The 14,031-nt window shown below is 53.0% G+C and overlaps 1 protein-coding gene and 1 long non-coding RNA gene across 4 annotated transcripts in view; one reads left to right on the forward strand and one right to left on the reverse strand.

The window, feature by feature from the left end:
• Vangl2 (VANGL planar cell polarity protein 2) overlaps positions 1 to 10,398 on the reverse strand; it is a 29,168-nt gene extending 18,770 nt beyond the window's left edge. Inside the window, exons 1-2 of one of the 3 annotated variants that reach the window (XM_042258623.2) lie at positions 10,099 to 10,398; positions 5,302 to 5,414 (exon numbers count right to left, since the gene is read on the reverse strand). The gene's annotated coding sequence lies outside the window, so the exon portion shown is untranslated. Of the gene's footprint in view, positions 1 to 5,301; positions 5,449 to 10,098 lie in introns of those variants that run through there. The other 2 variants (XM_006990592.4, XM_042258624.2) reach the window with 2 other exon arrangements.
• Positions 44 to 4,385, forward strand: LOC121821104 (uncharacterized). The gene is made up of 2 exons (XR_013043399.1): positions 44 to 248; positions 3,793 to 4,385. It is a non-coding gene; the product is annotated as an uncharacterized LOC121821104 (long non-coding RNA).
• Positions 10,399 to 14,031: the final 3,633 nt, after the last annotated feature.

Consider the following 14,031-nt stretch of genomic DNA (forward strand, 5'->3'; position numbering starts at 1 on the left):
CCAAAGCCCCCTGTTGCCTAGGTGATGGCAGCCAGGTCCTGGAACCCATACCCAGCATCCAAAGCGAGAAAGGTTATAGAGGTGGGGGAACGGGACAGAGGGGGAGAGAATGGGGTTTCTCCTCTGGCAGCCCCAGCTTTTGTCTGAGCTTGGGATCGGGTTTCTTCAAGAAACAATCGGAGGCCTCCAGAAGAAAATAAACTGAAAGCCTGGCAAGAGGCAGGGAGAGCAAGGCCCTAGGGGACATGGTACGTGGGTGGATATGGGTGCTGGGAAAATACAGACCAGCACCAACTGACCCTTCCTCACCCACCCCTCACAGGAACAGCTGAGTGGACAGTCAAGTGTTCTTCATGTGTGCAAGCGCGCGCACACACACACACACACACACACACACACACACACACACACAAAACATGTGGTAGGTGCTCAGGACAGCGACCAGGCATAGGAGCCCGTGGTCACCACCTCCTTTTGCCATTGCTCTAGCCCTGCAGGGCAATTCAGGTCTGTGGACCCGGGATGGGGACATGGGGCAGAGCACACTGAGGAAACATCTGGAAAGAAGCAGGAGTCAGGGTGACTCAGCCAGCAGAGAAAGGTAGGGAAGGGACCGATCCAAGCGCACACCTCTAAAGAGCCTGCCTGACTCTCTTCTTCATCTATACTGGTATCAGGCCTGGAAGCAGCAGGTCTGTGGGGCAGAGGTATCTGGGTTTCGTGAGGATGGAAAAGTGGACAAGAAGCTAAAAGTACTGCTTTGACAGGAGTCTGTCTCTGGTAGGCCCCATGTCCTCTTCTCTGCCAGAGACCGGGAAGGGTAGTCCTGCCTGGGGACAGGTATTCCTTTGGAAGAGGCATCCGTCTGTGGGACCTTGCCCGTTACAGCCCTCTGATTCCCACACAACAGTCAGGGTCTTACTGTATCCGGCCTGGCCCGCCTGCTGCACCACAGCCTGTAGGTAGTAGGTGAGTGACTCCTAAGTTGCCCTCCCAAGTGCTGAGTGCCTACTTTGGGGAAGGGGGTTACTTAGCTATCTGGCCAGGAGCAGAGCACCTAGTCCTAGGTCAGAGCAAAGGTTCAAAGGTTCTTTCGTTCTTCACCACATTATCAGAGATGAGGCCAAACATCTCTGTCAGGCTGTAGTGGAGACTCAAGGCTTTTGATGGGGTGAAAATACAGACACCTAATTTGAGTCTCTAAAGAAAGTGGTGGAGCTCTGACTCTGCCCCCTTCTCTCCTACACTGGGAGAGAGTGAACTGACCCACCCAGTTCTCTCAGCAGCTGCAAGCATTAGAACCCTAAAACCAACCAAATTTTACAGTAAGGCCCAGTGAAGGGAAGGAAATGGCTGGCCAGTGGTCACTACATCCATGACAGCCCATTCTGGCTGTGTGTGTGTGTGTGTGTGTGTGTGTGTGTGTGTGTGTGTGTGTGTGTGTGTGTGTGTTTTGTATATCTACTTGCCACATGCGTGCCTGGTGCCTGCGGAAGTCAGAAGAGGGCACCAGATCCCCTGGAACTTGAGTTATATGCAGTTGTGAGCCACCATGTGGGTGCTGGGAATTGAATCTTGGTCCTCTGCAAGAGCAGCCAGTGTTCTTAACCAGTGAGCCATCTCTCTAGCCTGCCCCCCCCCCCATTCTGGCCTCTTACAGCTGGGAAAAATCCACTAGCACTTGGGTTTAAGGGGAAATCTCTTGAAGAGCAACCAGATTCTTCTGTGAGTCCCCCTTGCTCTTTCAACAGACAAACAGTACAAGAAATGGAGGGAAGGGGGAGATTTGCCGACTCCTGAGCCTTCCCAGCAGTGACAAAAGGTCAGAGGTCAGGTAGGCCTAAGCCTAGTGGCAAAGAATCCCTATGTAACCAGCCACCACTCCAAAGAATGTCAGCACTCCTTCCTTCCTCCCCACCCAGCCTTGGACCCGGACAAGCCACCCATCCCAAGGGGCTCATGCGAGATCCTTCCCACCACAGAAAGAACCAAGGTCCAGATGGGCACGGACCACCCTTCGTCTAAAATTGGGCTCCAGACCAGATCCACCCTTACGCCCTCAGAAAAGACCCAGTGGCTCTAGCCACCAAGAGGCCAAAGAAGGCAGCTGGATCTCAGGGGGCCCGGTGGGAAGGCTGCAAGACCGGGTGCCCAGGAGCTGGCACCAGGTGCCCCACCCCCATACTGCTAACCAAGCACTCTCCTAGGAGGGCCAGACATGAGCTCACCATCCTCACAGCCCCAGGGTGGGGGCCGGAGCCTTCTCCTAGCAGGGGAGGGGCCGAGTGGCAGGGGAAGAGCCCACAGATGGGCTCCTGCCAGGGTACCAGATACTAACTAGAAAGGAGCTAGGAAGCGGAGCCACGCCCCTTTCCACCTTCTGTAATTTCCCTCCGAGGGAAGCGGGGAAGTGTGGAGGACACCCTCCACATCCAGACGTGAAACACTGACACACACATACACAGGCAACATATATTCTAGTTCCCCTTCTGAAACCTGGAATGGTTCCTGCCTGCCCCACCCAGCTCCACCCACCCTGGCTAGGCAGGTTCTGTAGAGACCTGTTCTGCTCTCTCTCTGTGGCACCCCCACCCCCATCCCGCTCTCAAAGTCCCTGCCCCCAGTCCAGCACATACACAACGCATGCGCACATACGAACACATGCACAGCCCATAGCATCCCATCCTCTGGTTTCCCCTAGATCCATCCCTGGTCAATCTGGAGCAGGATGTTGAGGGATAAAGATTCCCTTTGGCATCTTTCCCAGGTTGAGGCTATAGGGAGAGAGGACACAGAACTTGTACAGAGGCAACCGGGACTGAAATGCCAGGTTGCTCTATTTAATTTTCGCCACCCACAGGGCTTCGACCCGCTGCCTCCCAGGCTGTGGCAAAAGAGGCCCCTCCCCACATACCAGGTGAGGTGTAGACGGACTTGGGAGGAAAATGGGAGGACAACAGGAAGTAGGTGAGCTGTGCAGACCCACAGACCCACTTCCCGCCCACCGTCATACAAAATGCCTGCCTGTCTTCACTGCCTGATGTCCTGAGTGGGCCTCAACTGTCCCTGACCCCAAGAGACCTCAAAGCCTGCTCACCCAGCCCCTGCCTCAAGGCCGGAAGAGTTGTTTAGGAAGGGGAAGCCAGCCAACCCCAGGCTGGCAATGTGGACCAGGGGATCTGAGATGTGGGGATGGGAAGGAAGCCATATGGGACACTGTGGGTGAAGGCCGGATTGTATGGGGAAGCAGTAGTGAGAGCCTCAAGGTGTGAGACAGTGTGCATGTGTGTGTGTGTGCCATGTGCCGTGTGTGTGCCGTGTGTGTGTGTGTGTGTGTGTGTGTGTGTGTGTGTGTGTGCCGTGTGTGTGCCGTGTGTGTGTGTGTGTGTGTGTGTGTGTGTGTGTGTGTGTGTGTGGCAGGCCTGGGTTTCTCCATAAAAGCCCCTCCACCGACCTCAGCCCGGGGCCTCTCCTATCGAGGAACAGTGAGCAGGCCGAAAGGCCTGAGTTCCAGCCAGCCTCCGCCCTCCTGACAACACCCACCTCCCTCACCCGACCGAGATTCTCACTCTTTCTGCAGATTATCAACTCCCCCACCCATCCTTCTATCTACCACTTCCATTCCTGGAGTAAAGCAGGACGACAAAAATAAGTGCTTCTGTTCACACTTGGCTGTTTTTCCCGAGTCGCCACTTCACACCTCAGGCTCGGCACCTGTTTCGGTCTGACCTCCTCCCTTATCCTAAAAAGCCAGTGCCCCCATTCACAAACCCCCTCTTCTCTTCTGTCCAGGCCGGGGGAGCCAGGCGCCGGTGAGAGCGGAACTCGAAGGCCCGCAGTCCCGACTGTGGGGAAACCCTCGGGCAGGGACGGCCAAGGCCCCTCTCCACCCAAGATTCCGTGAGCTCCGCCTCTTTGCTGCAGCCCCTGCTCCACACAGACAGGAAGCGCTTCGGCTCCAACAGGAGCCCCCAAGTCCGGCTCAGATGATGAGGGGCCCTCCTGGGCGAAGACTGGGTTTCTCCCTAAGACCCCATCTGCTTCTCATCCTTAGAGGATGTCTCCACTCATCAGGCGACATGGACTCGAGCTGGCTTTCCAAGGGGGAAGAGGAATTAGTCACGTTCAAGGCTAAAGCCAAGAACGAGCAGCCCCATAGAATCGGGACGGCAGCTCGGACAGACGACAAGAGCACTCTGGGGACAGGAAGACCAAAGAGCAAAGAAATCACAGAGATCAGGCACAGCCTTCAGGAGCTACGCTGTCTTGAAGACCTCCTTGTCTCAGCTAAGCTTGTTTTCCTGTCTGTAAAATGGGCACAATAGTTTTCTATATAATGTATCTAAGTGAATCACAGAAGCTGTAACATACAAGATGCTCAATAAGGCTGGGTGTAATGTCCACACGCCTTCGCGATCCCTGCACTTGAGAGGCAGAGGCAGGCAGATCTCTGTGAGTTTGAGGCCAGCCTGGTCTACAACACAGTTCCAGGCCCATCAGGGCCACACAGTGAGACCCTTAAAAAATAGATAGATAGATAGACAGACAGACAGACAGACAGACAGACAGACAGAAACTGATGCTTAGTGAAATGTTGGTTTCCCAACTCTTTTAGGCACTGCAGGTCAATCCTTCTACTTCTTTCTTCTAGCCTCATTATAAAAAGGTAGCTTCCACTCAGAATAAGGAGGAACCATCCTTGGGTGCAGAGGTGGTTCCTCCCCAACATGGGCCTCAGCCAGAAATTAATCGCACAGTGATCCATTTCCTCGGGAGCTCTTGGGTCCCCTAGCTTCTCCCTTGCCCTCCTCCTCCCCCGACCTCAGTGCGGTCAGGCCTAGGATCCAATGGCTTCCCACTCTTCTCCAGGCTCTCATCCTAGCTACTCAGAGGAAGGAGGCCCCAAGCCTCCTGCCCCACCCCAGCCCCCAGCTACTACCCACTCTCCCCTCTCAGGGCCCCACCCTGATTACCAGGATAGTCTCAGTGCTGCTGATTCCAAACCTGCTTCTCCCAAACCCCTTCCCAGCTGTCTTGTCTGTAATTACTAACCTTGCCAGGGCCATCAGACTGGCACCGCAACAGCTCATTTCCAAAGGGCCCCACCATGGAAGCCTCTGCCTCCCACTCTGTACCAAGCTGGGGGAGGGGGGGAGAGATGAAAAGCTCCTGCATGGCCCACGGTCGCTCTGTCCAGATCTCAGCAGAGAAGGCGACAAATGGCTGTCGAAGACCAAACAGGTCGACAGAGTCCATCTGCACCTCTGCTATCAAAATCACATGGAGCACAGGACTACCCACCTGTGCAGAGGGTGAGAGGTTTCAGGTCAACTCAGAGACAGAGGAAGTTGATTGGAGGCAAAGCAGGAAGACGAATTCGCACAGGGATGAGGGCAGAGGCACACAGGTTCGAGCTTCGAGGAGAGAGGAGGAAAGGGTGGGTTAAAAAAAAAGATCTGAGAAGAGAGAGCACTATCCCAGTCTCTCCCTGATGCAGCCACTTCTACCAACTAACACCACAGGACATGAGAGGAAAGCAATCATTAATTTTGTTTTATAGCTAGGGAAACTGAGACCAAATCCGCACGCCGGACTTCAAGAGGCAGCAGTACCAAACACCCTCACAGTCCTTCTTGCTCATGCTCAGCCTCTATCAGCAAGGCCCTCCTCAGTTCTCTCCCTGTCTTCTATCCTTTAAAAACGGCTGAGAAGGGCCAGGCGTAATGGCACAGGCCTTTAATCCCTGCACCCAGGAGCTGGAGAGGCAGGCAGATCCAGGCCAGCCAAAGATTTTAAAAAGCAAGACCATGCCTCAAAATAGATATAGATAGTTGGATGGATAGATAGATAGATAGATAGATAGATAGATAGATAGATAGATAATAGATAGATGATAGAAAGGAAGGAAGGAAGGAAGGAAGGAAGGAAGGAAGGAAGGAAGGAAGGAAGGGAGAGAGAGAGAAAGAAAGGAGGGAGGGAGGGAGGGAGGGAGGGAGGGAGGAAGGAAGGAAAGAAAGAAAGAAAGAAAGAAAGAAAGAAAGAAAGAAAGAAAGAAAGAAAGAAAGAAAGAAAGAAAGAAAGAAAGAAAGAAAGAAAGAAAGAAAGACGATAATCTAAGGAATATGCATGTAGTAGAATATTACTAAGCCATCAAAAGGGATGCTGTACATACATGCTGCCACATGAATAAGCCTTGCAAACGTGCTGAACGGAGAAAGCTGGACATAAAATGATGACGTTTAGAGGAAATAGCCAGAACAGGTAACTCCACAGAGACAGAAGGCAGCTTGGGGGTGGGCCAAGGGCTGAACAAGAGGGCACTGGGAACGACAGCTCAAAGTGTCTTTCAGGGCTAGTGAAAATGTTCCACAACTGGACAGAAATGGTTGCATAGTAGTGTGTGTGTGTGCATGTGTATGTGTGTGTGTGTGTGTGTGTGTGTGTGTGTGTGTGTGTGCAGTAAATTCCATTCTCTTCAATGTTCATCTCATGTTAACTTCTAAAACTCCAGTGGCCAACACATCTCCTTCGGGAACCTTGCCCAATACTCCTCCTCAGAACCCAACTCCACGCTGCAAGGGCCTCCAGAATACACCTCCATCCGGCACTCAGGGGCTTGCGGGGGATCGACGTGTTCAAGCATGTTTCCCCTGTGAACAGTGTCTTCTGCACCCTTCCATCCCCCGTGGTTCTCATAACACCTGGCAGAAAGTGGACTGTGCTGAACGGGATCTGCCAGAGGAGAGCGCAAAGTAAGCTCACTCCCCTGCCCTACTGCCCAGACCTCATCCCTTACTACATCCGTGGATTAAAATCCAAACCAACCACGCCAGGCAGGATTTGCTACGTCATTTCCCCCTGCGCCAGGCACTGAGGAACACACTCTTTCCAGGTTATTTCACTAGGTCCTCATAAACCTGAGACGTGGTATTATCATCAACCCCATGTAACAGGTGAGGCTTACCAAAGTTCTCCGTTTTGTCTGAGGTCACAGAATTAGGATGTGGCAGAGCTAGAAGTTAAAAGCAAACTGTCAGCAAGGGAGAGAGGTCACAGTGCCGGGAGGGGGCCTTGGGATTCCTTGTGGATGGGTTCAAAGCGGGCTTGGAAGATGGTGTCTTACGACACCCAGGAGGCTAAGGAATGAAGGTCAGCTACATGCATCGGGTCACACCGCTCTCAGCACGGAGTGAAACCTCTGACTCTTCCTTTTGCCCTCACGGTGTGGGAGCCAGCACAAGAGAAAGCTGGAGGGAATGACGGGCCAGGGAAAGGGGGCCTTCTTCAAGTCCCACAAGAAGGTGAGGGAGCAGAGAAGAGGCAGAAAGGAAGGCAGCCCTGTGGGCATCCGAGAAAGCAGAAAGCAGGACCAAGACAATAGGGAAGGAGGGGCCCGTGTGGTCACTGGTCCCCAGTCTGGAAGTACTTTCTGAAATGGCACTTCCTATTGTCTAACCACAAGTCCCCCTGCTCGGAGGACAACTCTTACTGGTAAGGAGCATCAGCTGAGCCCATAGGCACCCTGAAAGCCAGGGCACTACAGGCGCTCTGCAGGTGTGGGAAAAACCATCTGATGGGCGGCCGGCCGGTTTGAAGGAATGGAGCACTGTCGGGGAAAGACACCGAGTCTCTTCCTAGCCTGCTCCTCGTCCTAGTGCCACATTCTCTAAACCTCTCCACTCTTTCCCCGGGCTTTATGAAGGGTAGGGAGCTCTGAGGGCTAAAGATGGAACATTCCAACTGCACATGCCCATTAGAGACTGACATTCCAGTTGCAATTACCCAGGGACTCTAATGGGCATGTGCAACTACAGCCCCTGTCTTAAAAACCCGTGTCTCCGCCTAACTAACCCCTGGCAGCAAGAGGAACATGATCAAGAGCGCGCATCCGGGAACAAGACTTGGGTCCCAGAGGAGACGACCACCCATTTCTTCCCTTCACCCCAAAAGAGAATGAGCAAGAGCAAAGGGAGAAAGGAGGTAGCTGCTACTTCTTAGGGAGGAAGAGATGTCTTCTTCATGGTCTCTGACTTCCCACCCACCCTCATGATGATGAACACAGACCCTTCCCACCAGATGGACATCTGGCCCCTGGCAAGCTCAGCGCCAATACGTGCACACGCAAACACACACACACAGAAACACACACACTTGAACGTAAGCACATGTGCACATGAACTCACACACAGACACATTCACACAGAAACACAACACACCCTTAAACACAAGCCCACATACACATATGAACACACACACACACACACACAGTGCTTCTCATCAAGAAACTGCAGGGTAAACTACTCGGGCACACTTGCAGAAACTCCCAGAGAAACACCCCATGTCACTTTCTCAGTCCTGCGGCTCTCTACCAGGTCTCATGCCTCTTCTGTGCATGCTTCTTCTCGCCTCCAGACCACGCTCCTCAGGATCCTAGAGGCAGGGCAGAGTTGGGGGGCTCTGAAGCAGCCACCTTCAAGATGGCTTTCCCAGAGAGCTGTGGCCTCGGAGAAAGTAACTGGGGCAGAGCAGCCAAGCATGTGGCCTCAAAGAGCACTAAGGCCCACCCCAGAAGAGTGGGGAAGGTCACGCCTCTTATTTGTGTCCTTGAACCCCAAAATTCAGGACTACAGAGCCCCTCCACCTCCCCTGGACTTATTCCCCATTCCCCCACAATCCACACAGTCGTCCAGAAAAGTCCATCTTCCCAAATACGCACCACCTAAGACAACTCATTACCCCCCAAATGCACAATCCCCATTGGGGTCTCAGATACTCAAGACACTACCCCTGAATCAAGGCAGAGCCATTCAAATCCTGCAGACAGCCTTCCCTTGGGCTTTCCGCCAGGAAAATCTGCCTGCAGAGACAAGAGGGACCCCCAATATACACTCAAACATACACACCCTAGCAAAGGCAGGCAGGCACACACATTGATGTCTACCCATCAGTACAGGTTACTCATAAGAGCACAGATTCTCACACACACACCCCTTGCCACCACACAGGTGCACATACACCTATCCACATACACCATCCATTCTGCTCTTATAACCCACCTTCTCTAATACCCACCCACCTCTTTCCTATAAGCCCCTCTCTCGGCACATACACACACAGATACACACCCCTTCCCTAGAGTATACACACAAATACATACCCAAACCCAACTGGCGCGCTCTTTCTCTCTCTCTCACACACACACACACACACACACACACACACACACACACACACACACACACGAGACAGAGAGAGAGAGAGAGAGAGAGAGAGAGAGAGAGAGAGAGAGAGAAACATCTACACATTCAAACCCAGGGCCCACCTGCAGGAACACGCAGCACCATCAAGGCGTGCACACACACAAAAAAACAAAGAATCATGTATACTGATCCCCCAAACAACCCTTTAAAACTCACTAATGCAATGTTCAAGACCTTCGATGAGTAAATAGGACGAGGGAGAGAGATGATGCAGTCTCCCCCACCCACCCACCCCGACACACATTCCCCAGTATCACCGCAAGTCCCATCCTTGGGCTACACACACACACACACACACACACACACACACACACACACTGCTGTCCAGGGCCATCTCTCAGGGATCCACTCTACACCCGGAACATATACCTGCCCCTTCCCTCCCCACACTTCAAAGGTGTATATGCATCCCTACATACCTTCAGCTTCCAATACCTCCAGCCTCCGATCCTTCCACGGCCTCTCCCACCACCTCCAACACACGTTTCCCAATCCCCGGCTTCAATGGGCTCCCTTGGGATCGTTCAAGCGCCCGACCCGGGCCCCCGGCCCAGGAAAGTCCCCGGCTCTTAAGGCCTGGGCTCCGCCCCTTCCCCACGCGCCCCTTCCCCTCCCCAAAGTTGGGGGTACTCGGTTGTTCAGTGGAGAAGAGACCGGAAGGGGGTTGCCTCAAGCCCCCCTTTCCCCCCCAGAAGCCACCCCGCTTTCTCCAGGGCCGGGCGCTCCCTGATCCTTTACATGATTTCCTTTTTTTTTTTTTTTTTCCTGCTGCTTTCTTTCCTTTTTTTTTTTTCTTTTTCTGCAAACTTTGCCCGCGCCCCCGCGGCCCGCCACTCACCCGCCGCTGCGAACAGCCGGGTGGACTGGGCGCACGCCCCGCTCCGCTCCGCGCCTTTGTATCCGCAGCGCACCGGGTCGCTCCGAACTCCGCGCTCCAGGACCGGCAGCGCGGCCGATGGGGGTTGCCGAGGGGGGGCTCCGGAGGTCGCTCACCCCGGCTCGGTCCCAGACCACTCGCCTCTTTTCCCCCTCGAGGCCCCGGGGGCAAGGGGCCGGGGGGACTGCAGGGCGCTCAGGCTCCCATGGCGGGACCGAGGACCAAGCAATCGGGGATCAGGAATCAGATCTCGAGCCGGCGGCGGAGGGGGAGGGGACAGAGGGGGAGGGGACCGGAGGGGGGCAGGGGGCGGGGAGCGCGCTCCCAGGTGCCGCCTCCCGGCTGTTCCCGCAGCCGCCGCCCCTCCCGCCGCTGCGTCCATTGTCTGCGGCCCGGCTCTTCCCCAAGTCGCGGCACCCCCAGCTCTGCGCCTGGCCATGCCCTGCGCCCTCGGGATCCTGGGAATCCGCTCCGGGTTTGCGGACCTGGCCGGGAAGGTGGGCTTGATGCTGCCTCGGGTCTTGGCTTTGGTCCAGCCCGCAGCCCCTCTTGGAGCTGTCTTCTTCCACCACCACCACCCCGTTGAAGACCTTTCCCCTAGGCCCTGATGCTGGCCATATTCTCTTCTTTGGGACCATAAACCCGGCCACACAAAATCCAATGGAATCTGAGACGTGGGAAGATTGATCCCCCTCGGCCCAGAGCTGCGAAAAGGGTCATCCCTGATTTTAATTAGTGACAAGAGACAGGCCCCTCTCCCATGTATACGGAATTTCCCTGACACCATCGCCACCATACCCCCCTTCTTCCAAAAATAATTTAATTACCCGGTGTTCTAGCTGTGAGCGACGACCGCCTAGTCAGACTGGGACGCTCGCTCATTAACACGTTTTCCTCCCCTCTGGTTTGAGTGTTGGGATTAATTACAAAGGGAATCCTGCCCTACGGGGAACGGGGGAGGGGGAGGCGGCGGCGACGAGGGCCCGGGACTTTGGGAGGCGGAGGAGAAGGGGGCCTTCTCCCAGGAAGCCTAGAGTAAAAAAATGCCTGGGTCGGTGCGGAACTCCAAGCTCTCCACCCTAGGACTTTTGGGGAGTTGAGCGTTGCTGGTAGGCTCCAGGTTAGCACGAAATATCTGGCACATTTAAGGCATTCCCACTTCAGAGCACACTAAGAAACAAACCAGTTAAGAGTTCCTAAAGCGGGAAAGAACCCAACAGGGGAGAGCCCACCGTAAAGTGGCTGTGGGAAGGCCAGGTTGCCCTCCGAGTTGGGCGAAAGCAAAAAGTATTATTATATTGCCGCTAGTATTATTTACCCTGTAACCTGCCACTTACCTAGAGCAGCACCGCTTCAAAAGCATCTTCACACACGTCTCAACACCCCTACCATCTCCACCTTTCAATTCTGATACCTGCCCTCCCAACCCTGTGATTAAGAAATCCCAGAGAAGGCGGACTCCCAGCCTCCGTTCCTTTCTCTGATGGAGTCTTTTCCTCCAACTGCCTCGTCTCTGCTCTGCATTCTAACCCGTCCCCAAAATGAGAACAGATTGTCTTTGTCTGAGTTATGACTGTTCAAAGGTGAAGAGTCTAAACAAACGCTTCTCATCTACCTTGCCCAGACCCTTGCTTTTCCTCAGCCACAGTTCCCCCTTTATGGGTTAGCAAAGAATTTAGCACCAAGACTTCATGAAATAGGCATCGTTTCAAGTGCCACAGTCTGCGCAAGCTCATTGCCCTCATTCACCTACTTCTATCATGTGCCGGGCACTGGGCCGCTCTGAGGAGGTCCCATAACACCAGGAATTTAAGGAACCGTGGCAAGAGAGCAGGACATAGTAAAAGGAGATAGGAAAGACATCAGAATCCCCCGCCCTGTCCAAAGCACGCCTCCGATGTTGAACGCAAGTTTATAATTGGACAGGGTTGGGGTTGCCTCGTCACGGCAGGCTCTCTGTTATGTCTAGTGTATATTATATTCATGCTCTGCCAGCTTATTTCCCAGACCTCAGAAGCCCCTCCCCCCCCAAAAAAAAGAACTGGAAACGAGTTTCTGACGTCAGAATTACAGATGATGTTGTAGACTGGCCCCAGCTAAAGCTTGAAATGTAAGTCAAGATGTCATGTCAATACACGAGACTTTGGGATTAATGCCTGTGAGGCGAGAGCCTGGAATACACTCAGTTCTTGTTTTCTCTCCGCTGAGGGTGAGACGTAATTGAGAAATTACATCTGCAGTGACAATACTGTCTTACAGAGCTCTCCGTCAGTGAATGTAATTGTTCTAGTGTGTCCTACCCGACAGCTCTCCAAACGACCCTCCTCTCTCACCTGTAGAACGCATTTCACGCATCCTCAAATCAGAGTGGGAGCCAAGATCCAACGACAAGGATCATCCGTTCAGGGTCTGAAGGACTTAGCCTAATTCTTCAGGACGAAGAGCACTGAGGCAAGAGACGTCCCAGTCACAATTTTCCCGAGGAGGACAACCTGCAGAAGCAGAGCGGGGCTGGAAACCGGGAGGCCAGAAACCTGAAGGACCACGTGGTGGGACAATCAGACTTTGAGGGTGTGTGTGTGTGTGTGTGTGTGTGTGTGTGTGTGTGTGTGTGTGTGTGTGTGTTTCATTATATAGTCTGGGTCTCTTTATGTAGTCAGGCTGGCTTGGAATTTAAAACCCTCCTGTCTCAGCCTCCCAAATACCACCAGGTCTGGCTTACCATTCTTGGATGTTGAATGCACAGATGACTTATTTATTTAAACCTCAATTCTATTCATGTGAAAGGTACTAATGAGGTAACAGAAGGAGCGCCCTCCATAGATGCACAAGGCCCCAGTCAATTCCCGGTCAAGCCTCCTTGTTCCATGCCTAGGGCACCCCTGGTTCTTTCAGAATTCTTTTTCAGGGAAGGCGATTCCTAGTCCAAAGTCAAGGCCTTCAGTAAAAGTTCTTTTCATTCCTTGCCAGCCCATGGTTGTGGGCAGCAGGGATGGAGCAAGCAGTCATCCTATGTCTCAGAAACCCTGGCAGGTTTTGTCTTTCAGGGAAGATTCAAGACGTGAGAATAGCTTTTCTTCAGGAGGACAGTCCAGGCTGTAGGAAAATGCCTGCCTGCTTCCTGTGTCAGTAAAGCTGTCCCTGGCCAGCGGAGGGTGGCGCACACCTTTAATCCCAGCACTCGGGAAGAAGAGGCAGGTGGGTCTTTCTGAGTTCTAGGCCAGCCTGGTCTACAGAGCGAGTTCCAGGACAGCCAAGGCTACACAGAGAAACCCTGTCTTGAAAAACAAAAACAAACAAACAACAAAAAAAGCTGTCCCTGGATATTAGTCCTTGCTCTCATGATAAAGACTAGGTCTTCTGCTTTAATGGAAAGTAGGACTTTTTTTTTTAAACAGTATTGCTCTTTTTAAAAAAAAAAGATTCAGTATTTTTATTTTTTGTGCATGAGTGTTCTGTCTACATGTATGCCTGACGTGTGCTTAATGCTCAAGGAGGCCAGAAGAAGGTGTCAGATCCCCTGTAACTAGAGTTACAGGCAGTTATGGGCCGCCATTAAGTGCTGGGAACACCAATTGTTTCAATGTGATTGACTAGAAATGTTCACGTACCTATCAGGTTTGGTGACCACAATAAGGTACCCACAGGCCAGACCACAGCCTCCATCTTCTTACTGTTCTATGGATAAATCTAGGAGTAAGAGAGAGCTCCTCCTAGCCCTTGCCCATCTTCCTGGAAGGGCTGTTCTCAATTCTGACAAAAGTATTTGTAAACCTGAGTGATAACACACTCAGCAATCCAGAAGCAGAAGAAGAAGGATTGAGACATTTCAAGGCAAGAAGAAGAGGAGGAGGAGGAGGAAGAGGAAGAAAGGAGAAGAAGGAGTCAGCTGGA

Source organism: Peromyscus maniculatus, chromosome 11 (assembly GCF_049852395.1).
Source record: "Peromyscus maniculatus bairdii isolate BWxNUB_F1_BW_parent chromosome 11, HU_Pman_BW_mat_3.1, whole genome shotgun sequence".
Classification (NCBI taxonomy): Eukaryota; Metazoa; Chordata; class Mammalia; order Rodentia; family Cricetidae; genus Peromyscus; species Peromyscus maniculatus.